The sequence below is a fragment of the Anopheles coluzzii genome, chromosome 3 (genome assembly GCF_943734685.1).
Source record: "Anopheles coluzzii chromosome 3, AcolN3, whole genome shotgun sequence".
Taxonomy (NCBI): Eukaryota; Metazoa; Arthropoda; class Insecta; order Diptera; family Culicidae; genus Anopheles; species Anopheles coluzzii.
In genome coordinates, this window is record NC_064671.1 from 91,893,695 (window position 1) to 91,910,477 (window position 16,783).

General features: G+C 45.7%; 1 protein-coding gene and 1 non-coding gene across 5 annotated transcripts in view; both read right to left on the reverse strand.

The window, feature by feature from the left end:
• The window catches only part of LOC120959927 (dnaJ homolog subfamily B member 6), a 66,704-nt gene that overhangs the window by 13,831 nt on the left and 36,090 nt on the right, over nucleotides 1-16,783 (reverse strand). For all 4 annotated transcript variants that reach the window (XM_049610374.1, XM_049610373.1, XM_049610376.1 and 1 more), the window contains exon 3: nucleotides 15,911-15,988. The gene's annotated coding sequence lies outside the window, so the exon portion shown is untranslated. The remainder of the gene's footprint in view (nucleotides 1-15,910; nucleotides 15,989-16,783) is intronic.
• LOC120960262 (U4atac minor spliceosomal RNA) lies at nucleotides 5,265-5,433 on the reverse strand. The gene has a single exon (XR_005752317.2). It is a non-coding gene; the product is annotated as a U4atac minor spliceosomal RNA (small nuclear RNA).

The window sequence follows — 16,783 nt, forward strand, 5'->3', positions numbered from 1 at the left end:
CGATGCGAGGCGCAAACCCCTGCGACTGCGGTAGAATTGGGAACGTTAGGTCAAGCTTAAATTATTCAAATACAAACAGGCAAAGTGTAATGGTTTCGACTGCAAATAACCTCCCTCCACCGTTCTTAAAGGCCATTTTCTTAGGGGGCCCACTCTCCCAGCATCGTTGCAATCTGACACGACTTGTGAACAAACATAATCAAAAATTATCTTCCCAAACGATAGATGGTAATCTGCTCCCGCAGATTGCAACCAGCACCGTCAGTCTCCCTCGGTCCAAATACGTGATGCTTGAGGGCGAAACCTTGCCACCCAACGCAGCTCTTATCCCCAACACACACACCCATTCCAAAAGGGGGAGGGTTAATTTTCCCAGCGATTGATGAAGTCTATTAAAGGCAATGGGCCACCGGTCGGCCAGCGAGCAGCAGCTCCAGCACCGGAGAAGAAACCCATCATCCGGCGGCGATCAACTACAGAAGAGCTACTTACACTCCATTATCCGCAATAGCCGGCACACTGCGCGATACTATCCATCTATCTTTTCCCTATCTGGCTAGCTTTCCGCTGATTGCTTTTCCTACCTTTAGGCGCGGGAGAAGACCACGGGAGCGGACGACGAACGAACTTTGGTGCGCGCGCGCGCGAGCTCTAACGTTTGTGTGCTTGTGCCCAGCATACTCTCCTCGGCAGCATGCAATTGTTGTGTTTTTCCACGGCGGATTCCATCCACAAGTCCATACAGAGCGCGCGCAAAAGCAAAAAGGAGCCGAGAAAGTTACGGACGAACTGAACTTTCCCATGCCGCTTATCTCCGCTCTCGTTGCGCGCGAGCACCCACGACGATCGAACGATCGAATGGAGTCGCCACCATCACCACCCCGGACGGACCACCCCCTTTTCATCACCTCGCAAACGTTTTAGAGCAAAAGCAACCTGCGTACTAAGGCTGTGTGCCAACGTTTACGTGTTTGGTGTGTTTTCATTCTCCCGCTCCCAGTGTGATCTCGGCTGGGTAGGGGAGTGGTGGTAGTAGCAGCGCGCAAGGTGATGAAAAATCGAGGTCGATCGGACACGAGAAACACCAAATAGGGGGAGGAGGTGGAGGAAAGCGCAAAAAGATTTGCTACAAAAATGCATTTTGCAAAACACGTGCACATAGGGTGCGCGCGCGCAATGCACTTTTATCCTCTTGTTCCTATTCCGTCCTATGGGATAAGCTATTCAGCAGCAGTAGCAGAAGCAGTTGATGGGCATTTAAGGGCGCGCTCTGTACTCTCGCGTAAATCGTTAGAGAGCAGTGAGCATTAAACGTACGAACACAGAAACTAGCCCACTGTGCTGCAAACACCGTTCGGGTGTAAAGAAATGAAGAAAATAGAAAGATTTTAACGATTAAAAAGAGATTCCTACCAGCTGCCCCATTGCTGTCTCATTACAGTCACGTTGTGGACAGCTGAATTGACAGCCATTAGGGGGCATTAAACGGTGCAATTAAACGTAGGAATAGGCTCCAGGAAGAAAGATGGATGCGGGAATACATCTTAGAAGGAAAGCCCGCGACCCGGAAATGTGTCTCAACAGCGGACTATCATTTGAAACTTTGTGTGCTTTTAGTCCAACAACGATTCTTCAATTCAAGTGTCATTCAATGGCCCCCTTTTGTGCCACCAGCTTAGAACACAATGCTTGCGCTGATTGCTCGAACAAACATCTCTTTTGCAGCGAAAGTGACCCGCGCATTATTGGCAGTGCAACAATAATATCCAAAGGTTCGTCGCCTGCAACTCCCTCGGCCCGCGCATTGCTTCGAAACTATAATGTTTGTCCATTGGCGCGGCAGCGACACAATTGTCTGGGAAGGTGTCAGGGTTAGGGGCCGCCTGTTGGATATGTCGGAAACAATGACCCACATCGATGGCGTCCGCTGAGGCGCCCTCCACGTTCCAATACTGATCGCGATCTACGACGCGCGATCAAACCCGGCCATAATCGTTTCCGGTGGCAATTTCAAAGCACGCTTGCGCCAACACCACCCTCATCATGCCGACCAATAAGGAAGGTGTCGTCGGCGGTTTGGAGGAATGGATTAATGGTCACCTCGATAGACTTCCCCGGCAATAAGTCTCTATTATATCGCTTTCATCGCATCTTTTGGGAGTGGTGAAGGTGCTTTAGTCGCTTCGTTTGTACTGTGTCTGCGGCATTGAGCGCACGTGTGCGTGGCGGGTGTATTCATAGCAATAAATAATGAGTTTGGTTTGGCGCAGTTTTGAATTCCATTCCCAGGGAAAATCTACACTGCGACAGGCATGACAAATACCACTTAAAGGGATGCCATTTTTCCCTGCAAACACGTTAATCACACCATTAAATCCTTACGCTTCTTCAATTTTCCCAACCAAACGACCTACAGCACACGAGCCAAACTGACATTAATTGCAGCCCGGTTGGGGAGAATGCTTCTTCTCATCCTGACAAACCCACCGTTTCCTAATTTTAAGAGAGATATGCAAAAAACAATCCACCCTTCCCAGAAGCGGGAGCTGCAAAGGAAAACAAAATATGACAACAGCTTTCACTTCAGCACGCTGCTGCGTGAAGAAGTGAAAAATTGGGCATGAAATTAAGAGCTTTGCCAAATCCCAACGTCGTCACGCTGTGTGGTGTTGTGTTGTGTTGCTAGGAAACCGTTCGCCCCATTACGGGATGGATTGGCCTGCCTGGATGGAGATGTTTTCTTCCGCCCCGCACACAACTAATGAACGGGTGGCTCTAATCATCATTATTATGTTGATTCACTCACGGGACGTGAACACCTCACAGAGGGGGAGCGCCGGCGACCGCTGAGGGTTATTAGAGCTTTACCTGTGACTTTTAAAGGTCCGGAAATCAACGTTAATGCACCTTCTCTTGGTGCCTGCCTGTTCCCTTAGCCCCCGGGGGAGGAGTAGTTTAAGCGAGCGATTTCAATTCCCTTTTTATTAGTTTAACCGTTTTTGTTTGCGGTTGTCTCGCAATATTGCATCAGTGGTTTGTATATGTTTTTACTTTCAATTTTTGCACTTTAAAGACTTGGGCTTAATGAACGGATATTTTCTTTGCAAAGGTTCAACACACTCAACACAACCTTCAAGCAGCGGTGGTTGTGAATTTTGCTTGAGCCGTGAAATCCAAAATGGAGGTGTCAATTTATGCAAAGTGATTAGAGGTCATGGAGCAACACACACATGGTGTTTATTATCGTGTCGCTTTTTCGTCGATAACTCTCAACACTCTCGAAACTAACTCCTTACTAACTCCTGGATCAATACATCCTATCATACACTCCCAAAACGTTGGCTCGTCAATGTTGATATGGGCTGCTAAAAGAGAAACTTGCCTCCTGTAATCTTCCATCACCGATACTCAACATGAGTCCATAATTGATCATAATAAATCCATCATCATCATCATCATCTTCTTTCACCAAATGTGCTCCAACACACACACTGACCGCCCTGGGGCGAGTTAGAAAGAGTTCAAACATTCCCAGCGTACTGAGAGCACTCGGAAACATTAAACGCACCATCACGCAGCTCCAATTATGATCGATCTGGTCGGTCAGGTGGTGATGATTCGCCTCTTTCGCTTATTCACATCAGCTAAGCGTACCTTTACGTACTCTACTACTCTCTGTCCGCTCTCATCCTATAGGCAATGGTGTCCATCCCAGTGGTTAATTATTTTATTCACATTTCCCCTGCTTCGTCTCGTCAATCTCATCCCGCGACACGTTTGACGACCACATTAATAACGCGGGGAAAGTAAGGGACGATGTTTGATGCTCTGATCCCTCCAGTTCTGTCGGTCGAAGCCGTGGGTGGCATTTGTGGTTTAAGAGGCACCTTTTCGACCAGTGTGTTCACCATCATCTCGACCCGTTTGCATGACACGGTGCTTTGATTTTACGGTGCAATATCGCATAAAAACGGAACATGACAAACATGGGGCGTGTATGTTTCACCGGGACCCATCATCTCGACGACAGGGAGATCCACTTACATGGGTACAGGGATTTACGCGCGATGTATTTCGTGTAACATAAAATGTGGGCTTACGTTCTGGCATGTTGGATGTCTCGTTTTGCTTGTTACAATAATTGAAGGGAAGTGCAATATAATACTTTAAAGATCCAATTAGGTGCCCTTTAAACAATTCTGTACAGCACACTGAGTAGTTCTTCTGCCTCATCTCCAGTGCAAAACATACGGAGGAGAGCAGAAAATGATGAAAGATAGCACCAAGTTAAACAAACATACAAGCAAAAAAACAACACAATACAGCAATGCTGACTCGTATCTCGTGCGATAAGTCTCACTGACCGACCGACCCAATGAGTGACTGATCGAAACACGAGGAGAAGATCAAGCGCTTTCATAAGCGCTCCCTGAGTTTTCACATTGCAAAAAAAACGGAAAACAACTTCAAGTTGCATTGCTCGTTCGTATCTTCTCTAGCGTTTGCAGCATCTTCGCTGCCGGGCAATCTCGGCAAACGGAAACGAGGAAAAAAAGCAAGGTCACACCGCTACTCCGGCCTCCTCCAGCTTCCTCCGACGAACATTGCGAAGGAAAATGAAAACGGAAAATCAGCACAACATAAACCCGAGCCAGAAGGAAACATGGTGATGTGTGCAAGAGAAGTTGAAGAAAAAAAACGGCACAGCAGCAATGCAAACAGGCAGAAACACAAGGCCATAATAATTAATTAATGATGCACACCCACTCCGTCCGTTCCGTCCAACCGGAGGTGTATGTGGAAGAGGAACAGGGTGATGGTGGGGCACGTGTTTCGAACAAGCGTTAAAAAATGTTCAACTGGAAAATGAAAACATATTGCTTTTGTGGTGTGATTTTTTTCTGTGTTGTTCTCCTCTCTGTACTTCAGAGTTCGTTTTGTTTTGTTTTGCTTCATTCAAATAACTCACGGAGATACTGGGCAGCATGTGCCTCAACCAAAGCACGGCTAAACTCATTGGAATGAAAAATAAATTGCCACTGTAGCCGTTCGCTATTGGGGATATGGCAAATGTATGGAATTTAAAATACATAAAGAAACAATTCCTTTGATAAATACCGCTTTAAATACACAATAAAAATAACATTCAACATACTGCTCTAGTAGCTGAACGCACGTACACAGCAACCACAACCCCATCCTCTCTTGCCCTACCCTGCACTGCTACCTCAACCAATTTGCACATCCCTTGTAAAGTAAAGGGACGCTTCAAAAATTCCGACCACCTGGTACAGCTGTTTGAAAGCGAACCGACGGACGGGGGTTTACAAAGAAACAGGACCTTCAAGATCCTGCTCTTTAAGATGGGTTTGTCAGCATCAATGCCCTCACTACACGTTCACTGGACATTATGCTCCCCAAGACAAGGAAGAAAGAGCGAGACGGATTGATGCGGCTTTGTTCGTCGCACGGCGTGCTGCGCTAGCGATGCGTAATTTCGCTTCTAACGAGAACGTGCGTTAGAAAGGGAGAGTGAGAGAGTGACTGAAGTCGCTGCTGTCGTTCGCAGAGCAGAGAGGGCACGCGCGCGTTTTGCAACAACCCCTTCCGCTATCGATCAGTATGTTTAATATCAAATTTTACCTTAACGCAAGGATGAAGTGTTTTAAGGTCATTAAATTACCTGTAAAGTAAAGAAGAAAAAGACAATTAACATATTTTCCTTATTTTGCGTTAGAGTGAATAAAAATAAGTAAGATAGCTGATAAATTGATACAAACAATGTATGTAGTAACCATAAAACTCAATCAAGTAACAACCTTCGTTCAAATCATCTAAATGACTCATCTCCTCTAATGCACCTTCGATTTTCGCGTCTCGCAACTGTGTCGCTTTGCCTAATGGCTGTTATTTTTCATTCCGTCACTCCTGTCTCATTGAAGTAATGCCTCCACTCCTCCAGGAAAACTCTGATTCCAGAGCACATTTGTCTCCGGTGTACTAAAAAACGCGACACGACACAGACAAAACGGATGGCACACATTCGTCGCCCAGTCATCAAAGCTGAGGTGGCGAAGAGCTCTTCTTCCTCTGGAAAGAATCTGCACAGCCGAGGCTGGCAGGCAGGGAGATGTCTATTCACACCGAGCGCTACCAAAGGTGACAGCAGCAGCAGCTTCTGCCAGAGAGTGTCTCATTAAAACATCTCACTTTCCACAAAGCCGGTCATGCCCATTCCAATGCCCGCCTGTTCGTTTCAGTGTGATTTTTTTCTGTTCTTCATTTTCTAAGTGCTGATGCACAACACATAGGCTTCACAAACCCTTAAGTGGTCATGTCGGATATTTCTCATTACGGATAGTGTTTGCTACAGCCGGCACGAGACGAGAAAAGGTGCTATTCCTGACCCAATAACAGTCCTCCGCCACGCTATCCTGCTGAAGAAACGTAATGACACGTACAAGGAAGCGCACAAGAATTAAAAACACAATCATACCTAACTTTGTCACGTAATGGTTTAAATGCTGCACCGTCAGCGGGCTCAATCCTGAGATGAAGAGCCCGCGAGAGCCTCCCATCGGCCATCCATTTAATTGACGTTGACTTGAGCTATTGAATCAAAGCTCCTCCACGCCGGGACCCGCATCGCCGTCGCGCTCCAGAGGCTCAACAACCAGGGGCAGGAAAAGTCGATGATAGTTTCCCTCCTAGCACAATTTACAGCAACGCCTCTTGTCGGCCACCGGGTCTTTTTGAAACGGTCTCTCCCAGCCAAACGGAGAGGAAGTAAGTCGTGGCCGCGCGCATATTCACGCAGACTGGCTGGCGCGGCGCGCAAATATCGTGATTGATGTCGGAATGGAACAAGACACCGCGAAGTGTAAACTTTTATCACCTCTTCCCCAACTGGTCCTTCTCTTCTTCACCAACAGGCCCCCCTCGAGACATGACACCATCAATTTTGTCCGCCTCTCTCAAGATGGATGATGCTGCTGCTGCTCATCGCCTGTTTTCCGGCCACAAGAATGGCAGCAGCAAACGATCTTCTCCCCCCGTTGGTTGGTGGACTATCAGGGAGCGGGCCCTAGGCGCATTTAACAATCCTCCATTTAGCGTGACCACGACCTGGGTTTGCGCATCAGGGATCTATCTTGCGCTATTAATTCGCAATGAAAGCGGACATTCGCGTCGTGCGGAGACCCAGGCTTTCGGAAATAGGTCGTGTCACAGGAAGCGACGGTGCGCTCATCGATGGTGTTTAATTTATCACGAATTGAAAACGATTCGAGGAAAAGTGTTTGCGATCTGGAGCGTTTTGGGCAGGAAATTAAGAAGCTTCATTGGTTTTATTTTAAAAGGGTAATATTTTGAATTGGGTTCTAAATGGCCAGACATTGAAGCCGCAAAAAATGCTCACACAAGAAGGAAAATGGTCATTTTTCTGACCGAACAAGATGAATAGAATGAAGAAGGAGATTCAACAACTCTTCTTTAACGAAACTAGGAAGATTCTACACAGTTTGGGCAAACAATCGACCAGGAAGCGCGAGCAGGTGGGTAAAAATTGGCGGAAGTACATTTAAACGTTCGCTGTAAATATCACTATTAATAGCCAACCGTTTCGTTCTTGTGCCACAAATCTTGGATGAATCGTAAGAATAGGAGCGTGCTATCGTCTTTAACGTTGAACGTTAAGAATACAGAATTTCAACCCTTTTTGCTATCGAAGATGGCAAGTGTAGAAGCTCTGTTCAGTGTCGAATTTAAGAAGTTTCATACCATCACGATCCTCTTTCTTGGTATTTCAACTTTAGACAAACATGCACTGTCTGTATCGGATTGCTCGAGAAACGCGTTTTGTCACGTGAAATATCTTTACCCACCACAGAGCACCAACATACCACAGCATAAGCATGCGAAGCATCAGACACCTTCCCTTCCTCCTATGCCCACTACAAATAAGCCAATTTACGATGACCTTCGACGCCGTGATTCGGAAGCTGTTGAGAAAAACAGTCTACCCCAAATGCTCTTAAAATAATGCTCGCTCATCGGAAGGGCACAGACCAGGGGAGCCAGTCTGCGTTATAAAGTTCACTCAATGTGGTGGTGGTGGTTTCGAATAAACTGTTTGTGGCGTCACGGGGAGGGAAAAGTTTTTTTCCATTCTAGCAGTAAAGTGTATAAGCTGCTTTGCAGCGCGAATCGCGTCCACTTCACGCTCTTTGGTGGTGCGCACAATAAGGGCGCGCAAAAGCGGGAGAAGAAAAAACGAGTTAAATCGAAGTCAATATTTGAATATTCAAATCAGTTCGGAAGGCGGTTAAAACGCACACTTGAGCGGAACCGCCACTTGTAATTAATCTTTTAATGAAGTGTTGTTCTATGGCCGGGAAGCGAAGAAGCGGCTCATCGCCTTTGGCCGATTAAGAATTCAGTTCAATCGCGTAAGGGCGTAACGGTATGAAAATAAGCTTCGGTGAGCTTTACACCTTGCAAAGCGAGCACACAGGTTCATAATTAATGGACCAACGCAACATGTCATTGCCACTCGATACCTTCACCTTATCTCTATCATTTCCTGATGTAACAATGTAAAGATTTAACTTAACCTGACGCTTTCTCTAAGCGGGCTCAGCTTTTTGATCGTAGCAAATGTTCCGAAATTCTTATCACAACTCTAAGGAAATGGCTAACCACAACCTACATTGCTAAGCCAATTCTGTCAAAAAGCTTCGCTCTTTAATCTACCGCACTAGATAAGACTCACATTCCATCCGTGCTGAACCGGCTGAACCCAAACCTCAATATTTGTCGAAGGTTTTTCTTGTGCGACACATAAGCAACCTAACCCCACCTATTGCTTGCTTTCGTTTTCTTATCGCCATCACGCAATGGTCACTCTGCTGTCTTTCCGCTCTGACCGAAGAGCAAATCAACCACCTGCAGATATCGCTGTGGACGACGCGGGGACCCGCTGCTCGGTTGATACTTTCACCTCCAAAAACGATACGAGGCGCCCTTTTCGGCGAGCCGTTGTGCGTGCGGGTCTACGGGAGGATATATACGCATTGCCAGAGCCTTCGTCTTTTTGCAAACCGTGCCCTCGGGGTGAGTGAAAGAGGTCCTATACAGCACTACGGACAGGGTCCACAGTGTCCACGGTTCAACTTTCCATTCCACATTCTCCCGCGGAGGAGGTCCAGGAGGTCACGACAACGAAGTCACCGGCCCGAGACGTAAAGAATTTCCCATTCCGTATCCGAATCGAACATGAGCGATTGCTTGTTTCGGGCAGTTTTTTTTTTGTTTTTGGTTTTGGTTTTGTTTATCACCAACCACGTCCTGTGTCTTTATGATTGGATTGATATCTAGGGCGCATGAAATTGCCGCCAATCTAGCAGGAGTGTGGTTTCGGCTTTCAAGGGAGCTGCTCTAAATCAACGTCATTCCAACGAGACGCTAAGCTGACAGCGGGGTTTCAAGACATAAATGCTAAGCGCCCTGTACGGCAGAGCCTTGTTGGAATCTTATGAGTGATTTCTTCGAAAAGAAATCGATTTCTTTTGGGAAAAGGTTGACAGGAGAGAGAAAGAAAGTGATTTGGGATTTCTATCACAATCGAATGTATTTGGGATTTTAGGATGCTAATCCTTCGTCCCAAAGAAGTTTAATCCGTGGAAGGGAGCAAAAATTGTATGAGGAGTTTAGCTAATAACAGTTGAGCATATGAACAATATCTTAATTGAATAAGGCAATAACGAGAATATCTTGATTGAAAAACAAACCTATTCTTAATCTTAGGGAAATACCAATTTTGCACCTTCTACAAACCAATCAAAAAGTTCTCCCAACAATTCTTAACCGTCCTCACATTGACATGCCCCCTTGGCTAAATCCCTGGGCCAAAGGATAATATTTCATTTCTCTCAGTCTAGGCCATGACAACCAAAAGTCCACCGTCATCAGAAACCCATTAGAGCCCATCCTTCCTTCGTTAGGCGGGGTGGTGATGGGTCATTACAGAGAAGCGCAAGAAAAAACTCAGACACAAAAAAGCACACTTTACAAGATGCAATAACGCGCAATGTGGTTGGCAAAAGCAGTGCAAGCAAAGCGTGGAATACTCCAACAACACCCACAACGCTCCAGCATTCAATAGACGATAAAGTTCCTAATGCCAAAGGGTCACACACACAGATGAGCAACGACCCGCATATTCTCTGTGTTTTTCCAGGGCCTTTGGCTTGGTGTGTTTTTATTCTCTCACGCAAATAATTGCACCAATGTTTCACGATGTCCATACAGGAACTGTTAGCAAAGAGAGGACCGTAAGGAGCTCCTCCGCAGTCTAGCGGACGTGGTAAAACACGTCAATTTAAACCCTAAAAAAGCCAGTGAAGATATGCGGGTTAAACTTTGCTATGTGGGGAAAGATGTGTTCGACTTCAATGTTTCCCACCGCCCAAGTAGTAAAAGAAAATAGCGTCGAATGTGAGGGCCGGGACATCGCAAAAAGCGTCCACAACCTTCTCACATACGGTTTTGGATTGTCGTCAATCGATTGGCAAAACTTTCCATCCTCTTGTGGGCAGCCCTTTTCTGGAGGACACGCATAGAAAAACGTCCAACAAATGCAGTTAGTTTCTTGTTTGGAAATGGCCACTTAGTGGTAGAAACCAGCAACGGCAAAATGTCTCTTTGTGACCATCTTTTAAAAAGAGATTCGGAAAAAAGTTGCGACGATATTGAACGATATTAAGTTGTGCAACATCGGTGTGTAGCAAAATGGTTTTCAATTAAACAAACTTGCTCCCAAAAACAGAATGTATTATTCCCACCCTGTTATACTTCTCTTCGCCGGAATTATCTGACCCTACGCGCGGACAAGATGCATTTCTGCACTTTCTCTTGCCACATGCCTTTCGCTTTTTTAAATTAACCCATAACAAAACGCGCTGCCCGTGTCAGTGTCACCAAATTGGCAAATAAATTGATGGCGAAAATGCAATCATGCCCCCGGCAAGCACACACTCACACGAATCGAAAGATAGAGATAGATTTTATCATGATTGTATGATGGTTTTTCCACTTCTTTTTGGACATCGAGAGACAAACACACACGTTTTGCGTTTTTGTATCATCATCCTGCGATCTCTGGTTCGATTTTGTGCAGCGTGTCGGCAAAAAAAAACCCTCACTGCACGGTCCAATTCATTCGATTCGGTCGCTTCACTTTGATGTGATCGTGGGTCGATTTTTTTATTTCTTCTATTTACTCTCACTTTAATTATCTCTGCCGTTCCGAACCGTTTGCGATCACACAGTGCACACAGTGCACATTCGGAGATGATATCCGCAAGAGAATGGCCACCAGTGCCCGAGGTGTTGTGTCGCGGCGTTGTCACGCTTGATAAGGCACCGAGCCAGAGTGTAAAAAGGGAGAGAGAGAGATGAGTTTTGCCCCGGGGACGTGTGGGACCGCATCGAACGACCATCAAAGGCGTACCGATCGAACACGGGCAAAAACGATTGATGGACGACGCCTCTTCTGGTTGTGTCGTACCGCGCCGTAGAGTGAGTTGTGACGTGGGAAACGTCAGCGATGTGTCGTCGTTTAGCCGTCGGCACTTATCGTACGCACAACACATTCGCTCGGGCGTGCTGGGAACGGACGACCTGCAGCTAGCGTTGATTAAAATACATCCTCGATTGATTTATGGCAACGATTATGGGGTCTGTGTGTGTATTTCGGGAGATACGTTTCTCTATGAAAGCTCCACAAGCAACAAAAAAGGGAGATTTAGTGTGGAAAACGCGACGCTATAAGTTCAGAATGACAGTTAAAAACTGTCCCCGAGCTGCCAAACATACAATAGCTTGAAACGCTTGTCTGATTGGCTGAAATTCTGCAAATCAAAATCACAAGCATTGGACACATCCTAATTAAGAGCATCTCTGCGGCTGAACCGTACTCCATATCGCATCTAGTTTTATGCATAAAAAGTCATACTAAACATTACCATATGTTGTTGCGATCTGTTTTTACTTTCACTTGCCTACCGGCGACACACAAACAAACACGACCATTAATGGGCATGAAGTGATCGCGCTCAATTACGCATCATCTCTCTTGGAGCGCATCGCGTGTGTATCACGCCATCACACAGCTGTCACCGCTACATCACACAGTTTGTGCCAAAGATAAAAAAAAAATCGTCTCTCTGTGCCGTTATTAGGTGTGGAGCGAGGGATTTAAAATCATGAAACTGAAACGGGATACGTTTTTTTCCTCTCGTTTCTTTCCTTTGAAATTTCGGCAAAAGGGCACTCCACCCTGTGTTCGCCGTCAGTCAGGGTGAGGTTCATGGTCAAGTTGAGCCAAATCGGGCGAGGGAGAAACCGAAACAGAGAGCGCGAGATCGTCTTCACGCCTTTTGTATCGGGGATCTATAACAGAAGGGTGGGAAACGAACCGTCCTAACCCCACCGCCACTTAATGAAGTGTCATCCACTGGCGCGAGACATTTATTTGAACGGCGAAGATCTTCCTCATTCTTCACCGACGCGACGCGGAGAGCGTTCCAGATGTCGTCCGTCCCATTAGTTTGTTTTTTAATACGTTCATCTTTCCCCGTGTGCTTCCCCTCCGAAAGGATTTAGTGTCACACGAATCTCACTCGTCTCAGATGGGGGGAAGAAAAATGAAATCGAAAACAACACTACAAAGCGCCCCAAAACGCTCCCAATTCCGAAACCCACTTGGACAGAAGACGACCTACACCGGGGTAACACGGGGCACAACACAAACAGGTTCCATCTGCTGGTTTTCGCGCGCATATTCACCAGTCGCTTCTCATTTTCCGCATCCGCGTCCAAAATGGCCAAACAGCCGAGGGAACAGACTGTTCCCGCCAGCACACACAAACACACCCTCGTACTGTGTAAAAGATGATCTCGGTTCCTGTTCCTATTTTTAGCTCACATTCGCGCGGAAGGTGTGCGTGGAGTGTGGATATTTTTGGAAAAATGTCGACTATGTGGCGGCCGTGCGGCACCTTCCCTTGCTTGCTTGGGGGGTTTGCATGCGTGTCCGGGAGCCGAGGAGCAACCCAAAGTAAGCACACCAAATGCAACTAGAGAGAGAGAGAGGACGAAAGATCTACAAACACGCGATCGTTGTTGAAAATCAGCTTCGTTATGGGACAGAAGAAGAGCTACACAGAGAGAGAGAGAGCGACAGAGATCATTGCGGAACCTTTCACACACACACACACCCAAATATCACCTGGCCCTTGGTGTGCCAGAGGGCTCGAACTGGGGGCTTGAGGAGAGGTTTTAAACGGTGTTCCTTAAAATAGATGCCGCGTGTATTTTTGGCTTTTCCCCCAAAAAAAACCTGTCGAGATAGTCGCGAGAGCCGGTGTCTATGAGACGAGTGAACAAACCGGCGCCGGTATGGGTAGGCATATTTTCTTCTCCTGAAATTTGGCCTGAGTGTTCTCAGGTGTTACAGTGGCGCGAAAATTGTTCAGGAGATACACCTTTAAAACTATTTCAATGAGCATGCTGAGTGCCATCACATAAAAAAGGGGCGCCTACACATTGAACAATGGTCAGCGTTTGCCTTTTTACCACAACCATTTATCGATTGCATTCTTCAATAGAAACGCAATGCCGAACTGAATCCATAATTAAACCCGGGAGGGAATTATCTATTGCAGCGACTCGCAAAACAGTTTCACTTTGTGCACAGAAAAGCAGCAATGTTGCAATTGTTACACCTCCGACTGACACACCCCCGGGGGGCCGCTGCTACTGTGGCATAAATTCCAATAGTTGCAATATTATTTCACAAAACCACACTACCGATTACTACAGTTTCAGACCGTTTTCATACTCATCACTAACAAATGCGGCAAGCGTCGTATTGTGGCGTAAATGGCATACATTGGCACGAAACGCACGGGGGGTTGGCAAACCACGGGCGCTACAAAATTATGCACAGTTACACACAAAGCTTTAATTATGCACGGTAAAGCATCGGTGTATCCACAAACAAACCGCACAACACAGCATAGTATAGCTTAGGATCAGTTTTGTTATTTCAAATTTCAATACATGATTCACATTACGGCTGTAAACACATTCCGTTGCCACCCTCATCGCGACATTAGAATTCCATTTCAACATAACCGTCGACCTCCATATCTTCCATTACTGTTAAACAACATTTAATTGATTATGATTTGTGCAAATATTTACGGCTTCCATTACCGGTCGCGTATTCGCTCTGTGCTATTATTCATTACCCAGATTAGATCAAACACGCCGCATGCACAAACGGTCGGTTGGGAATCTAATTCGACTTTAATTAATTTCTCCGAACGCAACGTTATGTCAATTAGAGGTGAAAGAGAGTTCTTCTTCTATGTTTGCTGTTCTGGTGGCTTGAAGGCAAAATTGAGGACTACACGTACGAGTCAATATTGTACGAAACGTATTTGATGAAATCATCAAGCTCTTCAAATCGAGCGTTTTGTTTTCGGGGTATGCACATTTCATCTTCCTAAGAGGATTTTCTCTTTCTACATTCGAATGCTTTATAAACCATGAACCCATCACCTATCTAACTGTCTCAATATTCAATGTCAACAAACCCTTCATGGAGATTCCTCTCACACGAACTCAACCTCTACAATTAGCCTGCTCTATCAAGGGGTCCATTGATAACGTCAGACTGATATCGTACTCCTGGAAGTGAGACAACACTCGATGTGAAGATACAGAATGAGAAACTACTGTGACTGAGGCATATAAATTAATTTCCAAGCGATAAAACTCCCGCTGGCGCCGCTTCACTACGTCATTGCACGCACTCTATTAGCTTTGATGGTGGGTGGAACCGAACGAGTGGCTGTTTTGTGTTTTTAGTTTCTTTTGTTTTTTTGCCCCCCTCACAAACTTTTGCAAAAATAAGAAAACCTCAACATCAACACACACTTGTTTAAATAATGGGCATGTGCCCCCGAAAGCTGACGGAAGCCGCCAGTACAAAACGAAAGAAAAATGCTGATTTGAAGTACATTTGACACTCACACGCGTGCGTGCGGGTGCGGTGCGTTCGTTGCGCGAATTCTTCTCTCTGTTTCGTACAATAAAAAAAGGCCGACACAGCAGCAGCAGCATTTTGTTCAAATGACAGTTATTAAAAATGGCATGTGTAAAACACACGGGCATATACAGGCGCCGCATGATAGAGGGACACACTGCCACTCACTATCCATTTTCTATGCTTTTCACTTTTCACAACATATCTCTCAAGAGAATGTGAGTGTGTGTGAGTATTTCTTCTTTCCATTTCCCACACGAAACGTATTATATGCAAATTGCACACCCACAGTGGCGGCGGTAGGGGGGGGCTGTGTGTGGAGATGGTAGGAATTAAATTAATTACTTCATTATTATCGCTTCTTCTGTTCCCCGTGGTCCCACCGCGCGCCATAAAGTTCCGATAGGCATTAGAGGCCGTGCGCGAAAAGCTATTATGTGCGCCGGGCGCCGTTTTCTTCGTTAGCGAGCATTCATTTCTAGGTTAAGATCGTGCATGATACACTTTTTCCCGGCCCCTGTCGCCGTACACTGAACCATATTATTTGCGGTTTCGCTCCAGCTCGAAAGGGAAATGATAACTCGCTGAAGCGGGCTCGATGTGAATTATAATTTCACGCTGTGAGTGCGTGTACGCACCGCCAGGGGTTTTGTTTTTGGAAAGATGAAAACAAATATCCAATTGAACTAATTTCATTAGCCGTTGTTGGTGTCGAATTTCTCCCCTACTATGCGTCATAGATACTAAAACGATAAAATTGAGATATTCAATTGTCGCTCATTGACACTCGGCGCTTACCTATGATCCGTTGAAGTCGCTTCCACTACAGCTGAGCTACGAATGCGTTTCAGCTTCGATGCCAAACGGCGTTCACTGCTGAAATGAAACAGAAAAAGAATAACTTTATTACATACATTTATCTTCACTAAAAGATTAAATTTAATGATTTATGAATGCAACCTTTCATTTAACTCGATTTTAAACAGCTTGTACACCACACCATAACATTAACACGCTTCTCAGAATAAGCAAACATTTCTTCCGCTCATTTTCACATTTCGACAGGGAGAAGCTCTTAAAACATATTGCACCTAAATGGACATAAATCTTTCCTAACAAAAATATTACATGCTCAAGCCGGGACCCAGCCCAGCCCAAGCCCGTCCGAACGAAAACACACATTCCACCGAATGGTGATGGTAGAGGAGCAACGGATGTGCAGAGCCAGAGAGGAAAGCGTGCTCCCATCTTTCTTCTGGCAGTATGCATGCGGTTAGACGGAAAAAATAGTATTTGCATTTGAAAAGATGCAGAATCTCGTACCACCTCTTCCCGTTTTGCGCTTCGAAATATTTACACGAGAATGTCATTCTCTTACATGTCTTGTGGTTCGTGGCTTTTTCACACCACACACACACACACTTACACATACACAGGTGTATAAGTATTATTTATTGACTCTCGCTGCAGGTGATGTGGCCATAAAATGCTGCTATTTCAAAAATATGTAAGAAATGCACTCAACGAAGATGGCTAATGCACCGACCGTAAAGCCGCACACAACACACTTCATCGCATCGATAAAGTGTCGGAAGGGGTCGCCCTAAGCGATGTTGCCAGTTCAGTCGTTGAAAGTGAGGATGATTCTTTCGTCTTTTGCAATAAATGTAT